At 36.2% G+C, this 26,782-nt stretch overlaps 1 long non-coding RNA gene across 10 annotated transcripts; it reads right to left on the reverse strand.

Moving 5' to 3' along the window:
* Positions 1 to 3,771: 3,771 nt before the first annotated feature.
* Positions 3,772 to 25,345, reverse strand: LOC107009122. Of its 10 annotated transcripts, XR_003576775.1 has the most exons (14): positions 19,701 to 20,400; positions 19,529 to 19,583; positions 18,750 to 18,824; positions 18,549 to 18,653; positions 17,797 to 17,856; positions 17,625 to 17,715; positions 16,437 to 16,550; positions 9,842 to 16,356; positions 8,839 to 8,999; positions 7,955 to 8,443; positions 5,974 to 7,862; positions 4,473 to 5,208; positions 4,243 to 4,299; positions 3,772 to 4,117 (listed from the first exon to the last, which is right to left on the reverse strand). It is a non-coding gene; the product is annotated as an uncharacterized LOC107009122 (long non-coding RNA). The 10 variants fall into 10 exon arrangements; XR_003576773.1 differs by lacking the exon at positions 18,750 to 18,824; XR_003576778.1 differs by lacking the exon at positions 18,750 to 18,824 and having other exon boundaries at positions 9,842 to 16,202; positions 16,310 to 16,356; positions 19,529 to 20,400.
* Positions 25,346 to 26,782: the final 1,437 nt, after the last annotated feature.

Below are 26,782 nucleotides of genomic sequence, written 5' to 3' on the forward strand. Positions count from 1 at the left end.
GTTCATACTGCTTCACATATTGCCAATCGGTCTCCAGCATAAGCGATTGACTTTAAGACTCCGAATGAGGTCTGGTCAGGTGAACCCTCTAACTATTCATACTTGTGAATATTTGGGTGTTCAGCTTATTATCATGTTAATGAAGGAAAACTTGAACCAAGGGCTAAAAAGGCCATATTCGTAGGATATGTAGATGGGTAAAAGGGTACAAACTTAGTTGTTTGTCTTTACTCAAATTTGTAGTTAGTAGAGATGTTACTTTTGATGAATCCTTTATACTTGATCCTCGTAAAGTTTCTGCGAGTTATCAAGAGATGGGAACAACGAGCAGGTGGAGCTACCGGTGGAGCTTACCAAGGAACGAGATCAAGAGACTCAAATTGATTGAGTCAAAAGATGCAGATCTTACAGAACTTGCTGCCAATGAACCATACACAATTGTGAAGGGAAGGGACAAAAGGCAGATACGGAAATCGGAATGTCTTATAGAGCAAGAAAATCTGATTGCACATGCGTTCATAGCTGCAGAAGAAGAGATTTAAGGATCTCGAGCCCTCTTCGTATGTTGAAGCAACTTCTTGCAAAGATGGTGCACAATGGCAGTTAGCCATGATGGAAGAGTTGGAGTCTCTTCACAAAAATGAGACATGGGTCTTAATTAAAAGGCCAAAGGGGATGAGGACAGTTGGATGCAAATGGGTCTACAGAAAGAAAGAAGGTATTCCAGAAGTGAAAGATGCTAGGTTCAAGGCGAGATTGGTTGCAAAGGGTTTCAGTCAGAAGGAGGGAATTGACTACAATGAGATCTTCTCTCCAGTAGTGAAACATAGCTCAATTCGCGTGCTATTAGCATTGGTTGCACAATTTGATTTAGAAGTTCAACAGCTTGATGTCAAAACTGCTTTCTTACATGGTGATCTAGAAGAGAATCTATATGGATCAGCCTGAAGGTTTCCTAGCTGAAGGAAAAAAATACCATATATGCCAAATGAAGAAGTCTTTGTATTGTTTGAAGCAATTCCCTAGACAGTGGTACAAGAGATCTGATGCATTCATGACTACACATGGATTTTTGAAGAGTACATTTGATAGTTGTGTATCACAAGAAGATGTCTGGTAATTCTATGATTTATCTATTGTTGTATGTTGATGATATGCTTATTGCTGCTAACAACATCACAGAGATAAATATTTTATGTTGAGCGAAGAATTTGACATGAAGGATTTGGGAGTTGCAAAGAAAATTCTTGGAATGAAGATTTCAAGAGAAAATGGTGTTGTACATCTTTCTCAAAAGAGGTACATCGAAAAAGTTCTCGAAAGATTCAATATGCATATGAGCAAGCCTGTAAGTACACCGTTAGCTTCTCAATTTACGCTTTCAGAGTTACAAAAGCCTCAGTCTATGGATGAGGTGGAGCATATGTCAAAGGTTCCCTATGCGAACGCAGTTGGTAGCATAATGTATGCTATGGTATGCACACGTCCAAATATTGCCCAATCTGTAAGTGTGGTAAGCAGGTACATGGCAAATCCAGGAAAAAGGCACTGATAAGCTGTCAAGTGGATATTGAGATATCTCAAAGGAGTTCCTAATGTTGGCCTTACCTTCCGAAAAAGTGAAGGTATTTCAATTCTCGGTTATGTAGATTCTGATTATGCAGGGGATCTTGATCGAAAAAGGTCCACAACTGGATACATCTTTATTCTCGTTGGCAGTGCCGTTAGTTGGAAATCGACTTTACATTTTATTGTCGCTTTGTCTACAACTGAGGCAGAATATATGGCAGCAACGGAGGCAGTGAAAGAAGCTATCTGGTTAAAAGGTTTGGTGGTAGAATTGAATTCGGTTCAGCTTGAATCAATTCTAAGATGTGATAATCAAAGTGCTATTCATTTGATTAAAAATCAAAAATTTCATGAGCGCACCAAACATATTGATGTCAGATTCTATTTTATTTGAGATGTGAAAGAAGAGGGAGCTATCAAGGTTGAGAAGGTTATCACAGACGATAACGGTGCAGACATGTTGACCAAAATAGTCCCGCTTGCCAAGTTTGCACACTGCAAGGACTTGGCGGGAGTATGCATCAAGTGATGCAACTCTTGGGGAACAACTGCTAAGTGGAGCTAGTATGTTCAACAAAGGTTTGACTCTTCTTGTTTCTTACAACGGGATTGCCCTGTAGCCTTAGAAGTTCTGGCCGGAGTTGTTTATACGCATGCTCGGAACACAAACCAAGGTGGAGATTGAAAGAGTTGGTTTGATTGTTGTGGAATCAAATTAAATGGAAGATGAATTAACATGAATATTTGGTAGGAAGATAATTAGTACAAAATAAAAGTCAAAGATAGTATCTTGGTAGGTAAAGTTTACGCAAACCATAAAATGGTTTCATATTCTTAACCTTGACATCTTTGACATATAATGATGTCATGGATGACATCAATAGGATGTATAGATTCCTATAAATAGGTAGCTCTTAATTCATTTTCAAATCATCCTCTCACTTGCCTTCTCACCTTCTAAGGCATTTGTGTTCTCTCTCTTGTAGTATTTCACTTGTATTCTTTATAGAGTGAAATAAATATTGGTGCAGTTGTTCTTTGGTGGACGTAGGATCATTTTGATCCGAACCACGTTAAATATTGTTGTTCTTCCTTGTTCTTTAACTTCACGTTTCCGCTAACAGTAAGAAATGGATATAAGAGAAAAATACCCATGCCATGAGATGTTTACCTTTTCGCAGAGTATGTTTTTAATAGAGTCAAATTCACCATTTTTGAGGACCTCCAAAGTTTATATTATCCCTAGTTTCTACAAACAGAAGGAAACAATTGCAGTTTAATTGGCTGCAGAATGAAAAGATAATAATGATAACAAATATACTACTATTAATAATTTACAACATTATCATTTTTAAATAATAACAATCACTAATCATGTGCAAATTCGCAAAGTTTCAATTCACAGTATAATAACTTTAACAAGTGTCTTGCCAACAAGGATTTAATAGTCAAGGATTTAATAATCTTCATAAATTTTAGGAAAAATAAAATAATACTATCAGCCTCCCAAGCACAGGTGGAGTTACCAAATAGCCAATTAAACCAGGAAAACATGAAACTAGAAACTACATCGCCAAAAGGTGAAAGAGTAGACAAACCTGCACAAGCTGATCCTTATCTATGGAATACAACTCACTAAAACTGGAAGCCGTGCCAAAAATTCAGGTATAAGTCCATAGGCAGTGAGATCATCACTTTCTACCTAGAAACAGAAAGCAATGTGAAACAAATGCTTTCAATGCATTTGGTTTTTAGAATTTCACGAGAACAGAGTCATGAAATCACTAAATAATAGTGATCCGGAAAAGAAAACTAAGCTCAAGTCACAGGGATTTCCTCAAAGATTCCAATAGTGATGAAGTAACTACAACATCAGTTAGACCACCAACTCTCATGTTAGTTCGAACAGGTGCTCAGAATCCAATTAAAGGATTTTGCTGTCTCGGAGTAAAGGAATGATAAGTTGAACCATATTGAATCACTTGATCTAAAAGTGTTTCATGAAATTAGTTGAGTTTGACAAATAACCTTTCTGAATTGTCTTCTCTAAACCAACAAAATCTCCAGCACAGGTAAAAAGGATAGCTTTAGCTATCTGCAGATTAGTGTATGGAAAAATATAAAGAGCAGTCAGCATCTAGAAAGAACAGCGAAGAGCTATTGAACAAGAAGCTCTTAGCCCCAAGACAGGAACAACACAAGAAACAACAAATGGGAAAAGGTTAAACCATTTAAGAAGGAAAATGAAATATTTCGCAGGCCGATGTTGATTATGCAACAAGCTCTATAATATGAAAAAGACTACAACCACTTTAGTAGGGTCAATAAGAAGCTCCTAGTCCCAAGACAGGAACAGCACGAGTACAACTTCACAGCCTTGGTAGATAATTGTTACAACGAATATAAACCAGTATTTGACTTGACTTCCCACTCCCAACATATAGTTTAGCTGAAGAAGTGTTGTTTCTTCTTTGTTGAATAGGTCAGTGTCTGTGTCTGACATCTGATTTTCCTTGGCCAAACATTCTTCTCTCGTAGGAACTGTTTTCTGAAAAGCACTAAACTATATTACCATCCAAATAGCAAGTGGTAAGCATTTTTCTAACAAAATTGTTTGCCTGCATTTTTTCAAAAGAAAAATTAGATAAAAAGGTTATAATAGATTCAGTGTACCTGAATAGTATCGCCACGTGGAATCTTCTATGCTCTATTGTCAGGTACACTTACAATCTGAAGAAGAAATAAAGATAAACTCAGCAAGTGAGATTATTGATCTCCGAAAAATACTTCAAAAGAGAACACAATTGAAGTCAAGGAACTACAACTATGAACTTGTAAAAATGTTAACACGAGTAATAGGCAATTGGAACGAACAGAAGAAATAATTTGCAATAAATACTCACAGTTCCTTCAAGCATCTTCAGCAGCGCCTGTTGAACATCCTCCTCAGATACATCTCTGCAAATGTTAAGGCTCTCAGCCTAAACAGGTGACTAATTATAAGGATGAATTCAAAGTCGATTATCCATATCCATGTAGATAATAGTTTTTGAACTTTTTGGCTATTTATCAACTTCATCTATGTAGACAACCCCTTGCTGAGTTGCTTCTACATTTAAGTCAGCATCCTGCAAACAAACGTGAACACCAAAAGTTTATAATTGAGTAACTATGCTGCTGATAGTGCAAAAGTGAACCAAATCACAAAAGAGAAACCATGCTTGACAATGAATACGAGCCTTTGAAATCAATATTTAGGCACATTTCGAAAGGCAGGTAAAAGTCATGTTTAGTTTCATTTTAGGCTAAGTTCTTCAAAAGATGGCTATATCAACACTCATGGGGTGCTCAAGTAAAATTTTGAAAGTAACATTGAAATGCAGGTAGTTCAAACTCTCAAATAAATGGTGACATATCTCCTCCCTTTAGTAGCCTCAATGTGATAAGAGTAAAATGGGTGAAATATTTTTCCAAGCTCTTCCAGAATTAACGCCAAACACAAAAAGTTGTGGTGCCATTCAATCCCTCAAACATGGCTTCAGTCACAATACTTTCTAATATAGATCTTGAGCCTCGTGCACCAGTGCTTTTGGTCTCAACAACAACTCAAAGTGCATTTTCGGTGAACTGTAAGTTGACCTGTAACATCAAAACAACTTGTTTAGCAGTAAATTGACTGATTTTGATACAGTGCATCAGAATGGAGTATCATTTTCTTTTATCAAGAGCGGAGGAATGAAATATCGTACGTTAAAGCTAAATAGCACTAAGCTAAAAGATTACATTATTCAAGTTGATTGCTTGTATTTCTTGAAAAGAGCATTTTTAGGTTCTGTGAGAGCAAAAACAAGGATCCACAATTAAAAGGAAAAAAACGAAGTAAGAAACAATATGAAATGTGAAAAACAAAAGAGGACATCAACTTCAAATATTCTCTTTCATCTTCAAGCAGCATATTTTTTTTCTTCTCCTCGTAGTTGAAAATTCATAAACATATAATTTCTCAAATGCATGAAAGTTGAACTCAAAAGACTTTTCACAACAGGTGTAATGACTAATGACGTTTTCCAAACACATAGCGTCACACTTTCAATTTTCATAATTTTGTTGGCTTCTCTATCCATGTATAAACCTACTATTGTAAAATTATAGCATTTTACTGGGTCAAGGTACTTAAATGAGATATTTGAAAAATAAGCTACAAGTTCAAGAGTACTTTCGATTTTAACTATAAGTGCAAAGAATTTGCAAATATGGAGATTTATTTGAAGAAGTTTAATGTAATTGTTAGCACGCTGCAGCAGCACCTCAAGCTCCAAATATAGAGGGGTAAAGATGATTTTACTGACGTCAACAAGAAAAAAAGAATCAAAGAAAGATAAGGCAAATATGGGAAGAGCATACCTTTAACAGAACATAGTGAGTTTACTTCCCTTCTTAATGTCAGCAGCTAAGAGTCCACGATAGCACCTAAAGCACAGTTCACTCCTAAAGTTCCCCATCCAATCATCGTTCGAAACCACATTTAAAAGTCAGGTGTATTTCACTCTTGTTGGGACAATTTCATTAGGACATCATCTCAACAATTACTATGAGGATTCATCATGATATGACTATTTTAAGGTTGGTAATCAACCTCCTAAGCACAGTTGGAGTTCCAAAAAAGCCGATTAAATCATCTAAATGTGAAACTAGAAACTACAACGCAAAAAGGCAAAAACAGTAGACAAACCTGAACAAGATGATACTCATCAGTAAAGATAAACTCACTAAAACTGGAAACCACCTCAAAAATTCAGATATGAGTCCATATGCAGTGAGATCATCACTTGACCTCCCCCTCCCAACATAAGTGTAGTCTAGCTGAAGACGTTCTGTTTCTTGTTGTTGAATAGGTCAGTGCCTAACATATGATTTTCCTTGGTCAAACATTCTTTCCTCGTAGAGATTTGTTTTCCACTCCCAACTAAATCCAATTGATTCTAAAAAGCACTAAACTATATTACCATCAAAATAGCAAGTGTTAAAGTATTTTTCCCACAAAATTGTTAGCCAGCAATTTGTAAAAAGATAATGCAGATTAAAATAGGCACTAAATAGATTCAGTATACGTAAATAGTATTGCCACGTGGATGTTTCCGTGCTCTTCAGGTACACTTACAATCTGAAGAAGAAATACAGATAAACTCAACAAATGAGATTATTGATCTCGAATAATGCTTCAAAGAGAACATATTTGAAGTCAAGGAACTACAGAATTTGAATTTGTAAGTATATTTACAAGAGTTTTAGGCAATTGGAATGAACAGATGAATAGGAGTGAAATTGTGTATCCCTGAATCACTCAAAGAACCCCACAAAGCTGCAAAGCCCCTCAGGTACTCCATACCATAACCAAAGTAGTGTCCAAAACATCCATCAGATACTACTGTAGGTGATATTTTACAAACAAACACAGCCACACACGTTTAATTTTCTTCAGTTGGTTGGCTTCTATATCCATGTATTAAACCTACTATTGAAATCAGATATTTGAATTATAAGCAACAAGTTCAAGACTCGAGTACTTCTGATCTAGATTATGAATGCAAAGATTCTGAAAAAGTTTGATAATGTAAGTGTTGGAATGTGGTAGTAGCACCTCAAGCTCCAATTCTTGAGGGAGAAGGATGATTTTACTACTGTCAACATCGAAAAAAGGATCAAAGAAAAAGAGAAAAGGCAAATATTGGAAGAGGCTACCGTTTAACAAAACATATTGAGTTTATGCTCTTCCCTTCTTAATGTCAACAAAGAGTCCACAATATAGCACTTAAAAGCAAAATGAAGAACTCCTAAAGTTCCCCCATCGAATTGAATAGATCAAAACAACATTTAATAATCGGGGTGTAATTCCCATTCGTTGGACGAATTTAATTAGGACTTCATCAACAAATACTATGAGAATACATTATAAATTTTTTGTAAGTTGGTCATCAACCTCCTAAGCTCAGTTAGAGTTCATCAAAAGCCAATTAAATCAGGAAAACGTGAAAGTAGAAACTACATCACCAAAAGGCAAAAAGAGTAGAAAAACCTGAACAAGTTGATCCTACCAAAACAGAGCAGCAGGAATCTAAAATATGATGCAAATCAACCAAACCTGCCTTGTCTCTCTCTCTGCAAAAAAATAAAAAATAAAAATTCCGAGGGTGATGTTCAGGTCAACTTGCATGTGTCACGATTATTATGCCTCCCAGTCCCCGTGCAATACCTTGATCTGAGTTGGAGAAGTTTCTAACAATCCAGGAGACCTGTGATTCAAGACATGGTTAACATCATCAGCTACTTCAAATTCAACACTCTAAATCATCTTCAAGGCGATTTTGTTTATTTCTGTACTAACATTTTTCAAACTTAGTATCTTCATCACCATCAAAGGATGATCCATCAGGGGTCAGACTTCTGTGCATAGGGATTCGCATAAATGGTTTCCTTCTCTAATGCAGCAACCTCTCCTTGATCGCATAAATGAAGCTTGATCTGTAAGCTATAACTGTTTGGATCTATCTGCAGCAATGAATTTTCTTTATCCAGGAAATCATCCTCTGTATAGATGAAAGGGGTTGCACAGAGCTTCTGGATACAGACTCTGCAATGAGCAAGAGAGCTATCGATTGACCGACTTGAACTTTTGATCTGACAAGGGGAATTTGGACTTGGGATCATGCTTTTCAGAAGCACTTCCCCACATAATATTCTGTGAAGATCAAATCTCTCTCCTGACAGTGCACTATCCAGCCAGTTTCTTTGGCTGCGGGAAAGGAAGTTCACTTTCGCTTTGCAACTCTGGGCCTGCACCTCTTTTTCCTGATCTCATAATTCACAGGTATATCTGAAAAGAGGAGAACGAAATGGGATAGCAATAGATGAGGAGGATAGTTCAACAACTAAATTCTTATCTAGGTTTTCCAAAAGTAACTAAAGAGAAAAGAAAGTGATAAAACTACACGATGGCATAACACTGAAATGCTTTGCACCATGTGCATAAGTAACTCTTAACTCTCTTCCACTAACCAACCTTCCACAATTTGTCCACCCCACCCCCACCCCCTCTTTTTAGGGAGGCAGGCTGGGGGCTACAGCGTACAGGGAAGGATATGTGGAGTGATCAATGCCAAATGTACAAATAACATCAAATACAGTACATCAAAGTGATGTTGCATAAGAATGTCGGGTACAATTGCTCTCACCGAGAGTTACTTCTAGTCCAGATATTCACGATAGTACCTCAATAAAGACAAGGATGGGGCCCCAATCTTACAAGTAACATTAAGAATCAACTAGCCACCATAAGCTTATTCTCTTCAACATTCATATTCCTTATGGCAGGATTGAGGACCCGTCCTTCTCTAATACTTGTCTCCACCATATTAGGGCTCACTTTTGTTCTGCATAACAAAAAAATTTCTGGTTAATTAAATGGCTCGGATTGACCTGCAAGTTTGAAACTCCTGAGAATACTACCTTATCCCACTTAAATATCAGGCTCATTAAACTGGAAGAATTATGTAGTAAGCAGAAAAAACACATTATAATAAGAAATACAACACAACAATCAAGAAACAAATATGTTCATGTCCTTGTTAACAGTCTGTTTGTTTTGCAACCAATAGAAGCAAGAAACGTGATTTTCATGGTTCTCCCATAACAAATGAGAGATTATTTTGTTTTTCGTGAACATCTGTGACACAAAGGGCTTTCTGTCAGGAGGTCCTTTTTAATACTTTAAAATAATATAGAATTAGTAATAAAAAATGATGTTTAGCCAGTTTTAACCCTATTTGTTAAACCCACATTAAAGTTTCAAAAATTGAATAGGTGTTTTCAAATATTTTTTTACAGAAAACAATCCAAACCAATTCTCACAAACTCATTTCTACAAAAACAAATCCAATGTCAGAAGTCTCCCAACACCAAAAAAACTAATTATTAAATGCCAACAAAAAATCTCACCTTAAATCCCACAGAAGTCTTTGGAGGCTCCAAAGTCAAATCATATAAAGATCTTAGGCATTTTAGGTTAAACAAAAACAGTGGATATATCTGAGATTACTTCGCTTCTCAATGTCAGAAGCATTATCAAAGCTCATCGCTATGTTGGATTAAAAGCTATTTAGGCTTAAAAGCACCTAAAATAAGTCAAATCAAACAGGTTCTAAATCTCATGAAAAAAAAGAGAGGTGTGATACAAAAACATTCATTTAGAAAAAAAATTATGACTAGAACATACCCCGTAAAATTCCACAAGTAGGCGTCTAGGAGGGAGTATCTACGCAGACCTTACAACTTCCTCGTGTAGCAAAAGAGGTTGTTTTCGGAAGACCCTCGACACAAGTACAACAAATTCAGGTACAAAGAAGGAGACCATGAAGAAAATACAGCAGATGATATTATATAATAAATTGAACAGAACTTACTGCACATCAAAGTGCATTAGATCAATGTCGAAAAAACTAACAGTTGCCATTGCCTAATCCACCATACCATAGCAGGTACCAATGCCTATAGCAACATATACCTGATGGAAACTGGGTGAAGCTCCAAATAGCCTGAGGTATTCACTTAATGCTACCAATCTCACTAAAAAGGTAAAAAAAAAATCTTGAACATCCCTAACACACATTGCAAGAATAACAACATAATATTTTCAAAAAGGATTTCTTGTATGTGCAATGCCAATATATTCTTGAAAACTACAATATCCTTAAAATATGCCAACAAATTCAAGAATTTTTTAAAGAACATTCATGCAAAAATTCTTGATTACCTGAAAATATGTATTTTTGAATACCAATGTAACTTCAAAAAGCAAAGTTCTTGATACCAAGTTCCTGAAAAATTCTTGATTTTTTCTAAAAAAGGCTTGCAAGAATTTTCCAGCAGATAAGAACAGGGGAAAATGTGTTTAGGTTTCTTTCTTGATACCAAGTTCTAAATCTTTTTCTTAAAAAGATGGCTAGAATTGGGCATCTTAAGAGCTGATCCTGTGAAGGCTCTGGGAGGAAAACAGGCGATCAGTGTATTTGAGGTGGTGAGTTCTAAAATGTGCTGCTGCAGCTCTCTTTCTCCTAAATATCAGACAGCCTCACGAGACAGAGAAATGCACCATGAAATGGAACCTTATCCTAAATCTGATCTACCCACCTGAGCTGCCACCAATTAACTGATTTACAGCTCAAAAGAGAACATGCTAAATTACTTGTTTGAGTTACACAAGAGATAGTAATATAAGAACAAGAAAAATAGAAGGTCGTGTAATTTCTCAAAAAGGGTGATTTACCGACAAAATAAATTGAACTTTGCGACGCCCAAACATGATTAGCTCAAATACTTCGAAACCCAGCTTGGCTGCAAGCACCAGTTTGCCTATGAGACCGAGAAGAAAGACCAAAAAATGGAACATTTCCCAAAATCTCATACACCTGCCCGAAGTGTTGTGCCAAGCAACAGTTCTTTACTTCGTCACGAGACATGTTTGATTGAACATTTATGGATGAACACCTCCAAATCCTCATTGTGTACATAATGGAGCAGACTGAGTACTAAGAACAAGAAAAGAGGAAGTGCATGTGCAATAAGAAGGGTTTTTCGGTGAGGGATGGGAAATAAACTTAACTCAAAAGTATTGAAACATGTCATGGCTGCAAGCATTAGTTAACCTTGAGAGACAGAAAAAACACCAAGAAATAATACTTCTTCAAAAGTCTCACAAATCCCGATGTGATGCCATGCCAAGCAATAGTTTTTCAGCTCAAATGATTGCCCTTTTGAGTTATACCGGAAAGAGTACTAAAAATTGGAAAAATGGAAGGACGTGAGCCATTTCACCAAAAGGGTGATTTGGTAAGAGAAAAAAATTAACTTCGCGAACCCAAACACAATTAGCTTATAAGCATTGAAATCTGTCGTGCCAACAAGCATCAACTCGCCGTCTGAGATGGTGAAGAAACACCATAAAATGGAAATTTAATTCAAAAATCTCATAGACCCACCTGAGGAGTGGTGTCAAGCATCATTTAATGGGCTCGAGAGAAAACAAGAATTATTGAAATTCCACGGAAGACAACCTCCACATCCTCATGGTTTATAAACGGAGCAGAGAGAATAATTTTTTTTTAAAAAAAAAAGAGGAAGGTCATGTGTGATTTCACGAAAAGTGTGGTTTGGGGGAGCGGGGGAGGAAACTGAATTTTGCTAAGCCAAAACACAAACCAACTCAAATGCTTTAAAATCTGTCATGGCTACAAGCATCAGTTATAGCCTTATGATACAAAGAAGATGCATCATGAAATGGAACTTTCTCCCAAAATCTCATGACCCACATGAGGTGTGATGCCATGCAACAGTATTTCAGCTCAAGAGAGATATTAAATTGCCTTGTTTGAGTAATACAATAGAGTAATAAGAACAAGAAAGTAGATGGTTGTGTAGTTTCAAAAAAAGGATGATTTAGCGACAAAAATATTGAACTTTGTGACACCCAAACATGATTAGCTCAAAAGCTTTGACACCTAGAATGGCTGCGAGCATCGGTCTGTCATGGCTCAGTAAGCCTTAAGAAACGGAGAAGATGCACCATGAAATGAAACTTTCTCCTAAATCTAATATAGCCACCTGAGCTGCCATGCCAATCAACAGTTTTCAGCTCAAGAGAGAACATGCTAAATTGATTTTTCTTCAGTTATACAAGAGAGAAATATAAGAACAAAAAAAGTAGAAGGTTGTGTAGTTCCACAAAAAGGGTGATTTACCGACAAATGAATTGAATTTGCGATGCCCAAACATGATTAGCTCAAAATTTTTGAAACCCAGCATGGCTGCAAGCATCAGTTTGCCTATGAGACAGAGAAGAAAGACCAAAAAATGGAACTTCTCAAAATATCTCATAGACCCACTTGAAGTGTCGCGCCAAGCAACAATTCTTTATCCGGACAGGCAATATGTTTGATTGAACATCGACAGATGAAAACCTCTAAATCTTCAATGTATATAAAACGGAGCAGAGTGAGTACTAAGAACAACAAAACAGGGAGTGCATGTGCAATATCACGAAAAGGGTGATTTAATGAGGGGTGGGAAAGGAACTGAACATTGTCAGGTCAAAACATGAATCAGCTCAAAAGCATAGAAGCTTTCATGGCTGTAAGCATCATTTAGCCACAACCTTCTAATACTGAGAATAAACACCATAAAATGAAACTTTCTCCAAAGTATCACAGACCGACATGAGATGTCATAACAAGCACAAGTTTGTCAGCTCAATAGAGAACATGTTTGATCGCCACTTTGAGTTATGCCGGAAAGAGTACTAAAAATAACAAAAATGGAAATTTTGAAGGAGACATTGGAAAGCACAGAGGTGATTCTTAGCAGAGACTCTTTCATAGAATGCAACACACTCTTTGGCCTTTCAGATTATATATGCAAACAAAAAGATCAATCAAGAAATAGTACAGCTTTAGAAAGTACTGTGTGTAATATAATATTTTATATTTGTTTGGCAGAAACTAGAAGTACTTCGAGTACATTTGCTTCCTTCGAACTGGTTGGTTGTAATAGCATCACGAACAATGACTGCAAAGAGAAATCCCTAGAAATTTCCTTTATCAGTAAACAACGTCAACTCATGTATCAGGTAGTCTTATATGCAGATTACCTGTTGTACAATTATTTTGTCTACAATAATCACGGTATAAACACTTGCTGTCATCTTGTAAAGAATGGCAAGAACAAAGGCCAAGTTAGTAGTTTCATACATATCCTAATGGATACTGAAACTAGAACTCAAAAGAATTGTACCTTTAAAACCTTACAATACCCATTTGGCCTCCCGTGAGTTTAACTACCAGTTTCCAATAAAGAAACGTTAGAAATCTAAGAGCTTAGAGCCTCTCCTTTTCAATCAAAGCTTGCTGGGAGAGCATGCATATCATCTGAATGGTGTATTTTCAACGTCACGGGTGTAAAGCAAGCATTCAAAACCATAAGATAAAATGGCCAGACAAAAAAGGAAACGTAACAGAAGATGAAAGAAACAGGCACATATTCTCTCCATAAGCTGGGCTAGAAGTACCTACGCACCAAAATGTATGTCCCAACCATACTTCATTCTACATACATTAGTGAGCAACAAAAACTATATTTCATCTCTCTTTGTATGTATCTGAGTGTGTGTCCACCCCTCCGGCCCTTCCCTATTTTTTTTTTAGACACGGTACAGGTAAATGAAGTATTTTATAGGAAATGAAGTACCAGGAACGTGATATACATAAACATCTTGCAATAAAACTAAAATAAAATGTAAGCGTTAATGTTTTGTGTTGTGTACAGTCATACCAGTTCTCCCAATTACAAGTAAAACCACAAAATAATAAATAAAGAACATCTATAAAAAAAATATATTAGTAAGATATTAATGAACAAAACCGTCAAACAGCCTATAAGTTGAGTAATGCATGCAATCCAAAAAAAGGAACATTTCCCAAAATCTCATAGACCTGCCTGAAGTGCCGTGCCAAGCAACAGTTTCTTAGTTCGACATGAGATATGTTTGATTGAACATCAATAGATGAAAACCTCCAAATCCTCATTGTATTAAACAAAGTAGAGTGAGTAATAATAACAAGAAAAGAGGAAGTGCATGTGTAATATCACGAAAAGGGTGGTCCGGTGAGAGATGGGAAAGAAACTCAACTCAAAACATGAATCAGCTCAAAAGCTTAGAAACATGTCATGGCTGCAAGCATTAGTTAGCTTTTAGAGATAGAAAGAACACCAATAAGTACCTCTTCAATCACATACCCACAAGAGATGCCATGCAAAGCAACAACTATTCAGCTCAAGAGAGAACATGTTTGATTGCCCTTTTGAGTTATACCGGAAAGAGTACTAAAAATATGGAAAATGGAAGGTCGTCTAATTTCACCAAAAGGGTGGTTTGGTGAGTGAAAAAAATTGAGCTGTGCAAAGCCAAATCATGATGAGCTCAATAGCACCGGATACCTCAGAAGACGAAACCAGCACGTATCAGGTATCCTATGCCAATATATTGTGTACAATCATCAAATTCCAAGGTACAAACACTTGTGATCCTGTAAACAATGGCAAGAACAAAGACTAGGGTATTTGTTTGAAAGCTATCTTAATGAATACTACCAACTAAAACCCAAAGAAATTTAACCTTCAAAATCTTACAATGTCCGTTTGGCCTCCAATGAGTATTAGTAACAATTTCCAACAAAGAAACGTCAAAAATAGTATTAGAGCCTCTCATTTGAATGTTTGAACAAAAAAGATCTTCCCTTAAAGTTACAATTCATAATTCACTGGCTATAATCAACCCAAATAAAACATAAAATGGACCTTAAGAGACAATACACAACAATGACACTTCAAAGGGTTAAACCCTCAAAAATCCTTCTTGGTTTCAACAAGATGGAACACAGAACTGATATAAACAATGCTATTGATACCTAAAAATGGAATAACCAGCCTGAGAAGAAGTGATTGTCATGTGTTTTTTCCACATTTAGCAGACATATATCCATCAGTGGGAGGAATCTAAACGTTGAAGCTATAAAAGATGCATAGAAATGCAAAACTTCAAAAATAGAATTAGGGTTTACAAGAGGAGGGAGGCAACCACCCCTCAATAATCCAACATTTCGTTCGAATGCCTCATTCTTGAGCTGGTACTTATCAAAAGATGACGACACATTACGAATGAAAAGCATCAAAATTGCTAATCAGAAGGACGTGCCTGGGTTCAATATCTCCAACATTAATCATGGAATTGATATTTCCCCTTGTGCATAAAAAGAGGTAAATTTGACCCTTTTCCCTTCTCTTTAGCAAATTGAGGCTCAGATTTGTGTTATGTAAGGCCAAAGAGAAGCATACCACGCCATGGCAGCAATACATGATTGCATGTGTGATTTATGCGTCTCAATTACAGTCCATACCAGGTTTCCCCGCAATGATAAAGGTTGAGTAATCTCAATGCCCGAATTTAGTTAGCCCAAAAATCATCACTGCCTCTTTAATAATTTTCAGAGTCAAGCTGTTGTAGTATAGTTGTGTGTATTGCCTTATGAGCATACGTCTAAGAATGCAAAAATGCAAAGAAACTCAAGTGTATTCTCTGTTTCTCTTTCATTTTTAAGAGCTGTTGATTTGTTTTAAAAAATGTACTCATAGGAAAAGTTTAAAGAGAAGGAAACCACCCTTGATAGAAATACCATGCTCTCTGCTGCCTCATTCTTGCCTTTTTAGGCTAACCTAACAGAAGGATATTCACAAGACTTCAAGTGTCTTTCAGTTAATTCTTTCTCCTAAGGCTCAGATTTAACCAGGCAAAAGGAGACAAAACAAGTGCAATGGCTGCAGACCTCAGCTGCAAAACGGAGATGCCTTAACGGGTTGCCTCCCCAAGATAAGGGGAGCTCCAATGCTAGACCCAACCATATACAACTTCATTTGTCATCATCACAGCCTTATCCTATAACTAAAAGCTAAACATTGGTGGATCCTTACCCTGTCCTTTGTGGGGACTCGAGAAGTTGCCCAACAAGAAAGTACAACTTCAGGTGATCCTTCAAAAGAAAGTGCAGCTTCAGATGATCCATCAAAAGAAATAAACATCAGATGATTCTTCAAAAGAAAGTGCAACTTGAGATGATCCTTCGAAAGAAAGTACAACTTCAGAATCAGATAATTCTTCAAAAGAAAGTGCAACTTGAGATGATCCTTCGAAAGAAAGTACAACTTCAGATGATGAAGTAATATATAATAAATTGAACAAAACTTACTGCACGAGTAATGCTTACCATTGCCATCCACCTTAACATAGCAGGTCCCAATGCCTATAGCAACACATGCCTGGTGGAAACTGTGTTAAGCTCCAAATAGCCGGAGGCATTCGCTTAATGCTCCCAATCACACTAAAAAGGTAAAAACAAATTCTTGAACATCCTTAACACAGATTGCAATAATAACAACATAATTTTTTTAAAAAAAAGATTTCTTAAGTTTCCTTTATGATGTGCAATGCCAATATATTCTTGAAAACTACGATTTCTTTGATTTCCTTATAATTCGCCAACAATTTCTTGATTTTTTTATCAAGCATTCATGCAAGAATTCTTCATTTCCTTAAAATATGTATTTGTGAATACCACAAAAAGAGAAAAGTCAACACTAGGAATAAAAAAAGAGGGACTGCATGTGCAATCACGAAGGGTGGTTCGATGAGGGGTGGGAAAGAAACTCAACACAATGCACGAATCAGCTCTAAAGCTTAGAAACCTATCACGAGTGCAAGCATTAGTTAGCCATGTGAGACAAAGATCAAAACACCATGAAATGGAACTTTCTCCATAATCTCAGAAATCCACATGAGATGCCATGCCAAGCAACAATTTTACAGCTCAATAGAGAACATGTTTGATTTTCCATTTTGAGTTATACCGGAGATAGTACTAAAAATAAGAAAAATGTAAGGTCATATGTAATATCACTAAACCTGGCGGCTGCGCGCTCTTTGATCAGTGATTCATTCAGTTCGAGAGAAAACAAGTTTTATTGAACTTCCATGGAAGACAAGACTTCCATATACTCATGGTTCATAAACTAAGCAGAAAGAGTAAAAAAACGTGGAAAGTCGTGTAATTTCACGAAAAGGGCGGTTTGGGTTAGGGGGGAAGGAAATTGGTCTCTACCAAGCCAAAACACGAATCAACTCAAAAGCTTTAAAATCTGACATGGCTGCAAGCATTAGTTAGCTTTATGAGACAGAGAAGATGCACAATTCTCATTCCTCTGTATTTGTTCCACTTTGTCCATATCAGAGTTATTGTTCCATTATAAAATGAAAACGAAGGCAACAAGAATAAAGAAAAATATCTTAAATAACTTCAGATTCTAGTTCCCTGTTCTCTCTTTTTCATATGTGGGGGTGCTTGGAGGCGAGAGAGCATCATGATAGCTCCAAATTCACAAATTAAATAATAACTTACACCGCAAGTCTTGTTTATTCACTAATAGGGGCACTATTGATGATCCATCTGTATCAGCAAGATGTGGGTTGCAAATACATTCTTCAGAGAACTTGAGCAAATATTCCATGAGAAAGATTGGAGTTAGACGAAGGATTAAATTATGAGAGCAAGTTAATGTCGATGGACTAACCTGTTGAATAAATTCTAACAGATCCACAGCAGTTAGATTAACACACAAAATTCACAGAACCTGTATTACCAAAAAAACAATCCTTCTCTTGTTAATGATGGTACTAGAACAAAAAAGCTCTTCCCTTATAAGTTACTGCAATAATAAACCCAATTAAAACATAAAATGGACTTCAAGAGAAAATGCACACAAATGCCACTTGAAAGCCTTAAACACTCAAAAACCCTTCTCGCTTTCAACATGATGGAGCACATAACTGATATAAACTGTTATTGTCACCTCAGAAAGGAATAACTAGCCTGAGAAGAAGTGATTGTCGCGATTTGTTTTCCACATTTAGACAGGCATAGATCCTTCAGAAGGAGGAATATGAAGGTTGAAGAGAATAAGCTATAAAGTGTAGTAAAAGGTTTGAGAAATGTAGGTGAGCAACTAATCCTACATTAACAACTACTATCAGTACTTATATGCCTTTCCCTTCAAAGACTGATTTGCAAATGGCTTACATGTACTTAACTTTTTGAATGTATAATATGACAGCAGAGAATGTTACCGCAAAAAGCGTGACAGATGTTAGCAGCCACTGGATCAGATTTAAGTTCCTACTTTAACCAAAACATATAACTTCACGCTCGGAGTAAGGTTTAACTTTAATGAACATTGAAAAATTTAGTGCAATGGAATTTCTGGTAAATGGCAAGTTCCATAGACTGGTTTGTGAAATGAAAATCTAAACAAAGATCGTAGCTTACCTGGTAAATGATCTTGCAGCTTGAGAATGATTATTGCAGATCCCCCAACCCCAATTTAGAATTTGATCAGCATAGTTGAGTAGCAATTGCTATTTCAGGCATGAACTGCAAAAGAGTGGTCAAAGACTCAAAAATCAAAATCAATGTTAACTATCATATAGAGTTTCAAAACTTCCCCACCAGACTCCAAACCAATGTTACCTACTATCAAAATGAATATACCAATTCTTGCTCAGAATCAAGATAGATTCTTGTCCTGATTTTTCAAGATAGGACCTGATAATACAATAAAGTACAGACTCAATTACATTTCAATGAATTTTTAGACAATCATTGCCTTCTCATGCTTCCAAACAAATTCACTCATCTTCAGCATGCTGAAGAAAATCACAATGACTATAATGCTCAATGAAGATAAATGCAAGAATCAAACAAAAAAATCATAAACCTTGACTATGTAAAAAGGGACGCACATTTATTTTGATATGGACCTAAGTTTCTGCACAAAAATATACTTTCACCAGACCATCACAAAGTGAAGAAGCATGATAAAGCACTCTATATATCAGTATTTTTTTCTACAGTAATGTCACAAAATTGCAATATAAGAGAGGAAGACATTACTTGTTGAAGTATTAGTTATGCTGTTATAATAACGTAAAAACTGCTCTGTGGTAAATAATAATATGTGGATTATTACGTGATGAAAAATAAATAAGTAATTCTTTCTCCTTAGGCTCAGATTAAACCAGGCAAAAAGGAGAATTAAAGGTTTCTTGAATTTCCTTTAATTCGTACCATGCCAATACATTCTTGAAAACTATTGTTTCTTTGAATTCCTTAAAAACATAATTTTCTTAAGAATAATGCAGGCAAGAACTCGAGTGTATTCTCTCACTCTCTTTCTTTTTTAAGGGCTGTTGGTTTGTTTTTCAATAATGGAGAATCATAGGCAAAACATAGAGAAAAGGGCAACCAACCTTGATAAGAAATACCATAGTCTCTGCTGCCTCATTTTTGCCTTTATAGGCTGACCTAACACAAGGGAATTCACAAGACGTCAAGCGTCATTAGGCCAATTCTTTCTCCTAAGGCTCAAATTCGTTATAAAACTAGCCAAAAGAAGACAAAGCAACCGGCATGGCTGCAGACCTCAGTTGCAAAATGGAGATGCCTTACAGGGTGGCCTCGCAAAGATAAGGGTAGCTCCAATGCCCGACCCAAGTATTGGCCGCATAAGTTACCCTTGAAGCTTATAAACCTGGAATGGCTTCAAGCATTAGTTGCCCTTGTGGGACAGAGAAAAAATACCATGAAACGGAACTTTCTCCAAAATCTCACATACCCACATGAGATGCCATGCCAAGTAATAGTTTTTCAGCTCAAGCGAGAAAATGTTTGATTGCAGTTTTAGTTACCCCGGAGAGGGAACTAAAACATAAAAATGGAAGGTGATGTGTAGTTTCACCAAAAGGGTGGTTTAATGAAAAAAAAAACTTCATGAAGCAAAAATACAATAAGCTCAAAAGCATTGAAATCCGTAGAGGCTTCAAGCATTAGTTAGCCGAATGAGATGGTGAAGAAACACCATGAAATAGAAATTTAATTCTAAAATCTCGTAGTTCTATCTGAGATGCAGTGCCAAGCAACAGTTCAATCAGCTCGAGAGAAAACAAGTTTTATTGAACTTCCACAAAAGGCAAAACTTCCACATCCTCATAGTTTATAAACAGAGCAGACAGTAATACAAATAAGAAAAGTGGAAGATCTATACAACCTCATATGTCATCATCACAGCCTTATTCTATAATTAAAAGCTAGCATTGGTAGATAGACCTTACCCCGATCCTTATTTTGGGGGGGGGNGGGACTCAAGAAGTTGTCCAACAAGAAAGTACAACTCCAGGTGATCCTTCAAAGAAGGTACAACTTCAGATGATTCTTCGAAAGAAGGTACAACTTCAGATGATCCTTCAAAAGAAAGTGCAACGTCAGATGATCCTTCAAAAGAAAGTTAACATCAGATGATCCTTCAAGAGAAAGAAACTGCACATCAAAGTGCATTAGATCAATGTCAATGAAAGTAATACTTACCATTGTCATCCACCTTACCACAGCAGGTCCCAATTCCTCATTCTCTTACAAGTCACAATTTCAACTTTTAAGAAACAATAAAAAAATCAAGACCATGTAAAGGAAAATGACCACTGATGGCATTTACGTAAGTATGTCCAATTGAGTGTCTACATCCAAAGTACTACAAATCACAACTTTTCTTACGATTAAACTACATAATTTTTTTTGCAATTGTGCTAGTGGGGCCTTCAAGAACAAAATATGGAGATATACTACAAATGAAAAGCATCAAAACAGCAAATCAGAAGGGTGTGGGTTCAAAATATCCCACATTAATCATGGAAAAGATATTGCAACTTATGCATAGTAAAGGTGTAAATTTGACCCTTTACCCTTTTTTTTCTTTAGCAAATTGAGGCTCAGATTTGTGTTATGATAAGGCCAAAGAGAAGCCAACCACGCCGTGGCTGCAATACATGATTGCATGTGTGAGTTATGCGTCTCAATTACAGGCCATACCGGATTGCCGCACCAAGATACGGGTTGGGTAATCTCATTGCCCGAATTTAGTTAACCCAGAAATCATCACTGCCTCTTTAATAATTTTCATAGTCATGTTGTTGTAGTATAGTTGTCTGTCGCCATATGAGCATACGTCCAAGGGTGCAAAAATGCAAAGAAACCCAGAAACTCAAGTGCACTCTGTCTGTCTCTCTCTTTTTTAAGGTCTATTGGTTTGTTTTAAAAGGGAGAATCGTAGGCGAAGCATAGAGAGAGAGGGGCAACCAACCTTGATAGAAATACCATGCTCTCCGCTGCCTCATTCTTGCCTTTTTAGGCTAACCTAACAAAAGGGAATTCACAAAACTTCAATTGTCATTCGGCCGATTCTTTCTAAGGCAAAAAGGAGACAAAGCAACCCCCATGGAAGCAGACCTCGGTTTCCCAACGGAGATGCCTTACTGGGTTGCCTCGCCAAGATAAGGGTAGACTTCAGGCTCAAGAAAATCACAATCCAGAATCTAAATGACTTCCAAAAATTTATAACTGAATAAAGACAGCACTGAGCTAAAAGCTTACATTATTCAAGTTGATTGCTTGTATTGCTTGCAAAGAGCATTTTTGGGTTCTGTGAGAGCAAAAATAAGGATCCACAATTAAAAGGAAAAAAATGAAGTAAGAAACAATATGAAATGTGAAAAGCAATTAGAACATAAACTTCAAATATTCTGCTTCATCTTCAAGCGACCTACATATTTTTTTTCCTTTTCCTGGTAGTCCAAAAGTCATAAACAAATAAGTTAACAGTATGAGATGGAGAAGCAACACCATGAAATAAAAATTTAATTCCAAGATCTCATAGACCCACCTGAGGTGCCGTGCCAAGCAACAGTTTCATCAGCTCGAGAGAAAACAAGTTCAATTGAACTTCCAGGGAAGACAAAACCTCCACATCCTCATGGTATACAAACTGAGCAGAAAGGGTAATAAGAATAAGAAAAGAGGAAAGTCATGTGCAATTTCACAAAAAGGGTAGTTTGGGGTGGGGTGAAAGGAAACTGAACTTTGCCAAGCCAAAACACGAATCAACTGAAAAGCTTTGAAATCTGTCATAGTTGAACTTGCAAGCAACAGTTAGCTTTATGAGACAGAAAAGATGCACCATGAAATGAAACTTTCTCCTAAATCTCATATACCCACCAGAGGTGTCATGCCAAACATCAAATTTTAGCTCAAAAGAGAACATGTTATACAAGAGAGAGTAATAAGAACAAGAAAAGTAGAAGGTCGTGCAGCTACACCAAAAGGTTGATTTGCCGACAAAAAGATTGAACTTTGAGACGTCCAAACACGATTAGCTCAAAAGCTTTGAAACCCAACATGGCTGCCAGCATCAGTTTGTCTATGAGACACAGAAGAAAGAAAAAAAAATGGAATTTATCCCAAAATCTCACAGACCCACTGGAAGTGTTGTGCCAAGCAACAGTTCTTCAGCTCGACAAGCAACATGTTTAATTGAATACAATGGATGAAAACCTCCAAATCTCATTGTGTATATAGCGGAGCAGAGTGAGTACTAAGAATAAGAAAAGAGGGAGTGCAAGTGGTGAGGTGATGGGTGGGAAAGAAACATGAATCAACTCAAAAGCTTAGAAACCTGTCATGGCTGCAAGAATAGTTAACCTTGTGAGACAGAGAAAAGTACAAAACGATATGGAACTTTCCCCATAATCACGCAAACCCACATGAGATGCCAAGCCAAGCAACAGTTATTCAGCTCAAGAAAGAACATGTTTGATTGATTGCCATTTTGAGTAATACGGGGAGAGTACTAAAATAAATGGAAGGTCATGCATAATATAACCAGAAGGGAGGTTTGTGAGAGAAAAAAACTGAACATGCAAAGCCAAAACACGGTTAGAACAAAAACATTGAAATCTGTCGTGGCTACAAGCATTGGCTAGTCAAGTGAGATGAAGAATAAACACCATGAAATAGAAATTTAATTCCAAAATCTCATAGACCCACCTGAGGTGTCGTACCTACTATCAAGCAACAGTTTAATAACCTTGAGAGAAAAGTTCTATTGAAATTCCACAAAAGAAAAAAACCTCCACTTCCTCATGTTTTATTAACAGAGGATAAAGAGTTATAAGAATAACAAAAAGAGGAGGTCATGTTTAATTTCACGGAAAGGGTGATTTGAGGAAGGGGGAAAGGAAACTAAATTTCGCCAAGCCGAAAAACGAATCAACTCAAAAACATTGAAATCTGTCTTGGCTGCAAGCATCAGTAAGCCTTATGAGACGGAGAAGATGCACAATGAAATGGAACTTACTCCTAAATCTCATATACCAACCTGAGGTGCCATGCCAAGCAACAGGTTTTCTGCTCAAGAGAGAACTTGTTAAATTGCTTTTTTTGAATTTTACATGAGTGAGTAATAAGAACTAGAAAAGCAAAAGGTCATGTAGTTTCACCAAAAGGATGATATAGTGACAAAACAATTGAACTTTGCAACGCCCGAACATGATTATCTCAAAAGCTTCGAAACCCAGCATGGCAGCAAACACCAGTTTGCCTAGGAGACAGAGAAGAAAGACCAATAAGTGGAACATTTCCCAAAATCTCATAGACCCTCCTGAAGTGCCGTGCCAAGCAAAAGTTCTTTAGTTTGACATGAGACATGTTTGATTCATCGATGGATGAAAACCTCCAAATCCTCATTGTATATAAAACGGAGCAGAGTGAGTACAAAGAACAAGAGAAGAGAAAGTGCATGTGTAATATCACAAAGAGGGTGGTACGATGAGGGATGGGTAAGAAACTCAACCCAAAACACGAATCAGCTCAAAAGCTTAGAAGCATGTCATGGCTGCAAGCATTAGTTACCCTTAAGAGACAGAGAAAAACCACCAAGAAATGGTACTTCTTCAAAAATCTCAGAGACCCACATGAGATGCCATGCCAAAAAACAGTTTTTCAGCTCAAGAGAGAACAGGTTTTCTTGCCCTTTTGAGTTATACTGGAAAGAGCACAAAAAATAAGAAAAATTGAAGGTCGTGTGTGATTTCACCAAAATGGTGGTTTGGCGAAAGAAACAAAACTGAACTGTACAAAGCCAAAACAGGATGAGCTCAGAAGCATTGAAATCTGTCATGGCTACTAGCATCAATCAGTCGTGTGAGATGGAGAAGAAACACCATGAGATGGAAATTTAATTCCAATCTAATAGACCCACCTGAAGAGCAACAAGAATTATTGAACTTCCACAGAAGAAAAAACCTCCACATCCTCATGGTTTAATAAACGGAGCAGCGAGAGTAATAAAAAATAAAGAGGAAGGTCATGTTTAATTTCACGAAAGGGGTGGTTTGGGGAGGGTGGGAAGGAAACTGAATTTTTTCAAAGCCGAAACACGAACCAACTCAAAAGCTTTGGAATCTGTCCGTGGCTGCAAGCATCAGTTAGCCTTATGATACAGAGAAGATGCACCATGAAATGGAACTTTCTCCTAAATCTCATATACCCACCTGAGCTGCCATGCCAATCAACAGTTCTTCAGCTCAAAGAGATCATGCTAAATTGCTTTTTTGAGTTATATAAGAGAGAGTAATAAAAGAACAAGAAAAGTAGAAGGTCGTGTAGTTTCACAAAAGGGTGATTTACCAACAAAAAAATTGAACTTTGCGACGCCCAGACATGATTAGCTCAAAAGCTTTGAAACCCCGCATGGCTGCAAGCATCAGTTTGACTATGAGACAGAAAAAAAAGACCAAAAAATGAAATTTCTCGAAAAATCTCATAGACCCAAAACATGAAGTGCCATACCAAATTAACAGTTCTTTAGCGGGACAAGCAACATGTTTGATTGAACATCGACAGATGAAAACCTCTAAATCTTCATTGTGTATAAAACCGAGTAGAGTGAGTATAAAGAATAACAAAAGAGGGAGTGCATGAGTAATATCATGAAAAGGGTGGTTTAGTAAGGGGTGGGAAAGGAACTGATACCACCTTAACATAGCAGGTCCCAATGCCTATAGCAAAATTATGATTTAAAATAATACAAATCACAATTTCTCACTATTAAACTACAAATCACAATTTCTTACTATTAAACTACTTAATTTTATTTTTTAGAGTTGTTCGAGTGGGGCCTTCAAGAACAACTACACATCTTTGTAAAATCATAAAGAACATTGAAATTTAGAAAGGGTAAATTAGTGCACCTTGGTGGCACCAGCCTTGAGGTGCTGTTGAAAACCAACTCCTCAAGAACCTTTGTGCCTCCTTAAATTCACAAGACCCCTCAAAAACCCAGCAACTCCCACGCATTCTTGAAAACTACCATCAAGTTCCTTAACTTCAAGTTCTTGATTTTTTCATTCAAGAATTACAATGTAAATACGCATGCAAGAATTTCAAGAGCATTACCTCCCATTCTTGTATAGGGTTTGGATCGTCAATGTGACAGTTAAGAGCAGCAATCCGCTATGCGCCGGTAGCTTATGTAGTTGTACAATGCGCGTCAGTAGCGTAATTTGTAATCAGAAGAGGTAGCGTGTGAAGATAGGCGGTGTCATTTTATAGCTTTCAAAAGGAACACTTTTCACAAATACGCGGAAAAAAATAATTTAGAATATAATTTTTAGTGCAGATTCGAGAAGGTAATAAAAAAATTTAATTTAACTCATAATTCTCTTATATATTTTATGATATATATAAGAGACATTATTATTATTATATAAGAGACAGTTAATGTTGAAGCTTGTATCAACGTGTGTGTTTTAATGTCCTTTTTTCAAAAAAAAAAAAATTGTTCTGTTTTAATTTAATTAGTACATGATTTTTTGAAATAATGAAATTATTTTGAATTAAGACTTTAAAATTGACTTATCTGCTTCAGCATGTATTTCAGAAAAAAATTCAAAATTTTCTCTTTTATTCTACTTTAATTTAATTAATCTATAATTTTTTTGAAAAATATATATTTAGCTCAGATTTTTAGGATGTGTCTGGAAAAAAATAAAATTTTATTTCTTTTGTTCTATTTTAATTTAGTTATTATATAATTTTTTTGTAATTAAGAAATCATTTTTAGCTATGACTTTTAAAATCAATGTGTCTCCTTCGGCGTGTTTCGAGTTTTTTTTAAAAAAAAAAAGTTATTTCTTTTGTTCTACTTTAATTTAATCAGTGTATAATTTTTTTCGAAATTATAAAATCTTTTTTAGCTATAACATTTAGTTTTAAATTCACTTTTACTTATTGCTTTATTATTTTGAACGTCAATAATATTTGTTTACTACTTTGAGTAAAAAATTCACAGTTGCGACGGAAAATATTTTAATCATGGACATTATGATGGACCTCTTCAAAATAAAATTGCGCAAACAAAAAATAATTAAACACTTATATATTTTAAAAAATCATATTAAATTTATTCAACTTTTATATTCTACATATAACACATAAATTAAAATTAAAAAAATATTAAATTATTGGACCGATGCTAGCACAAATGTCGTATCTATTAAGTTAAATGTAGTTAAAACATTGTTAGGATACAGTCGTATGTAAGTTTGAATTGTTTAATTTAGGGCCATTTTACAGGTCTATTAAGAATTTTAAATTTATGATTCAAAAAGTTTTAA

Source organism: Solanum pennellii, chromosome 2, assembly GCF_001406875.1.
Source record: "Solanum pennellii chromosome 2, SPENNV200".
Lineage (NCBI taxonomy): Eukaryota > Viridiplantae > Streptophyta > Magnoliopsida > Solanales > Solanaceae > Solanum > Solanum pennellii.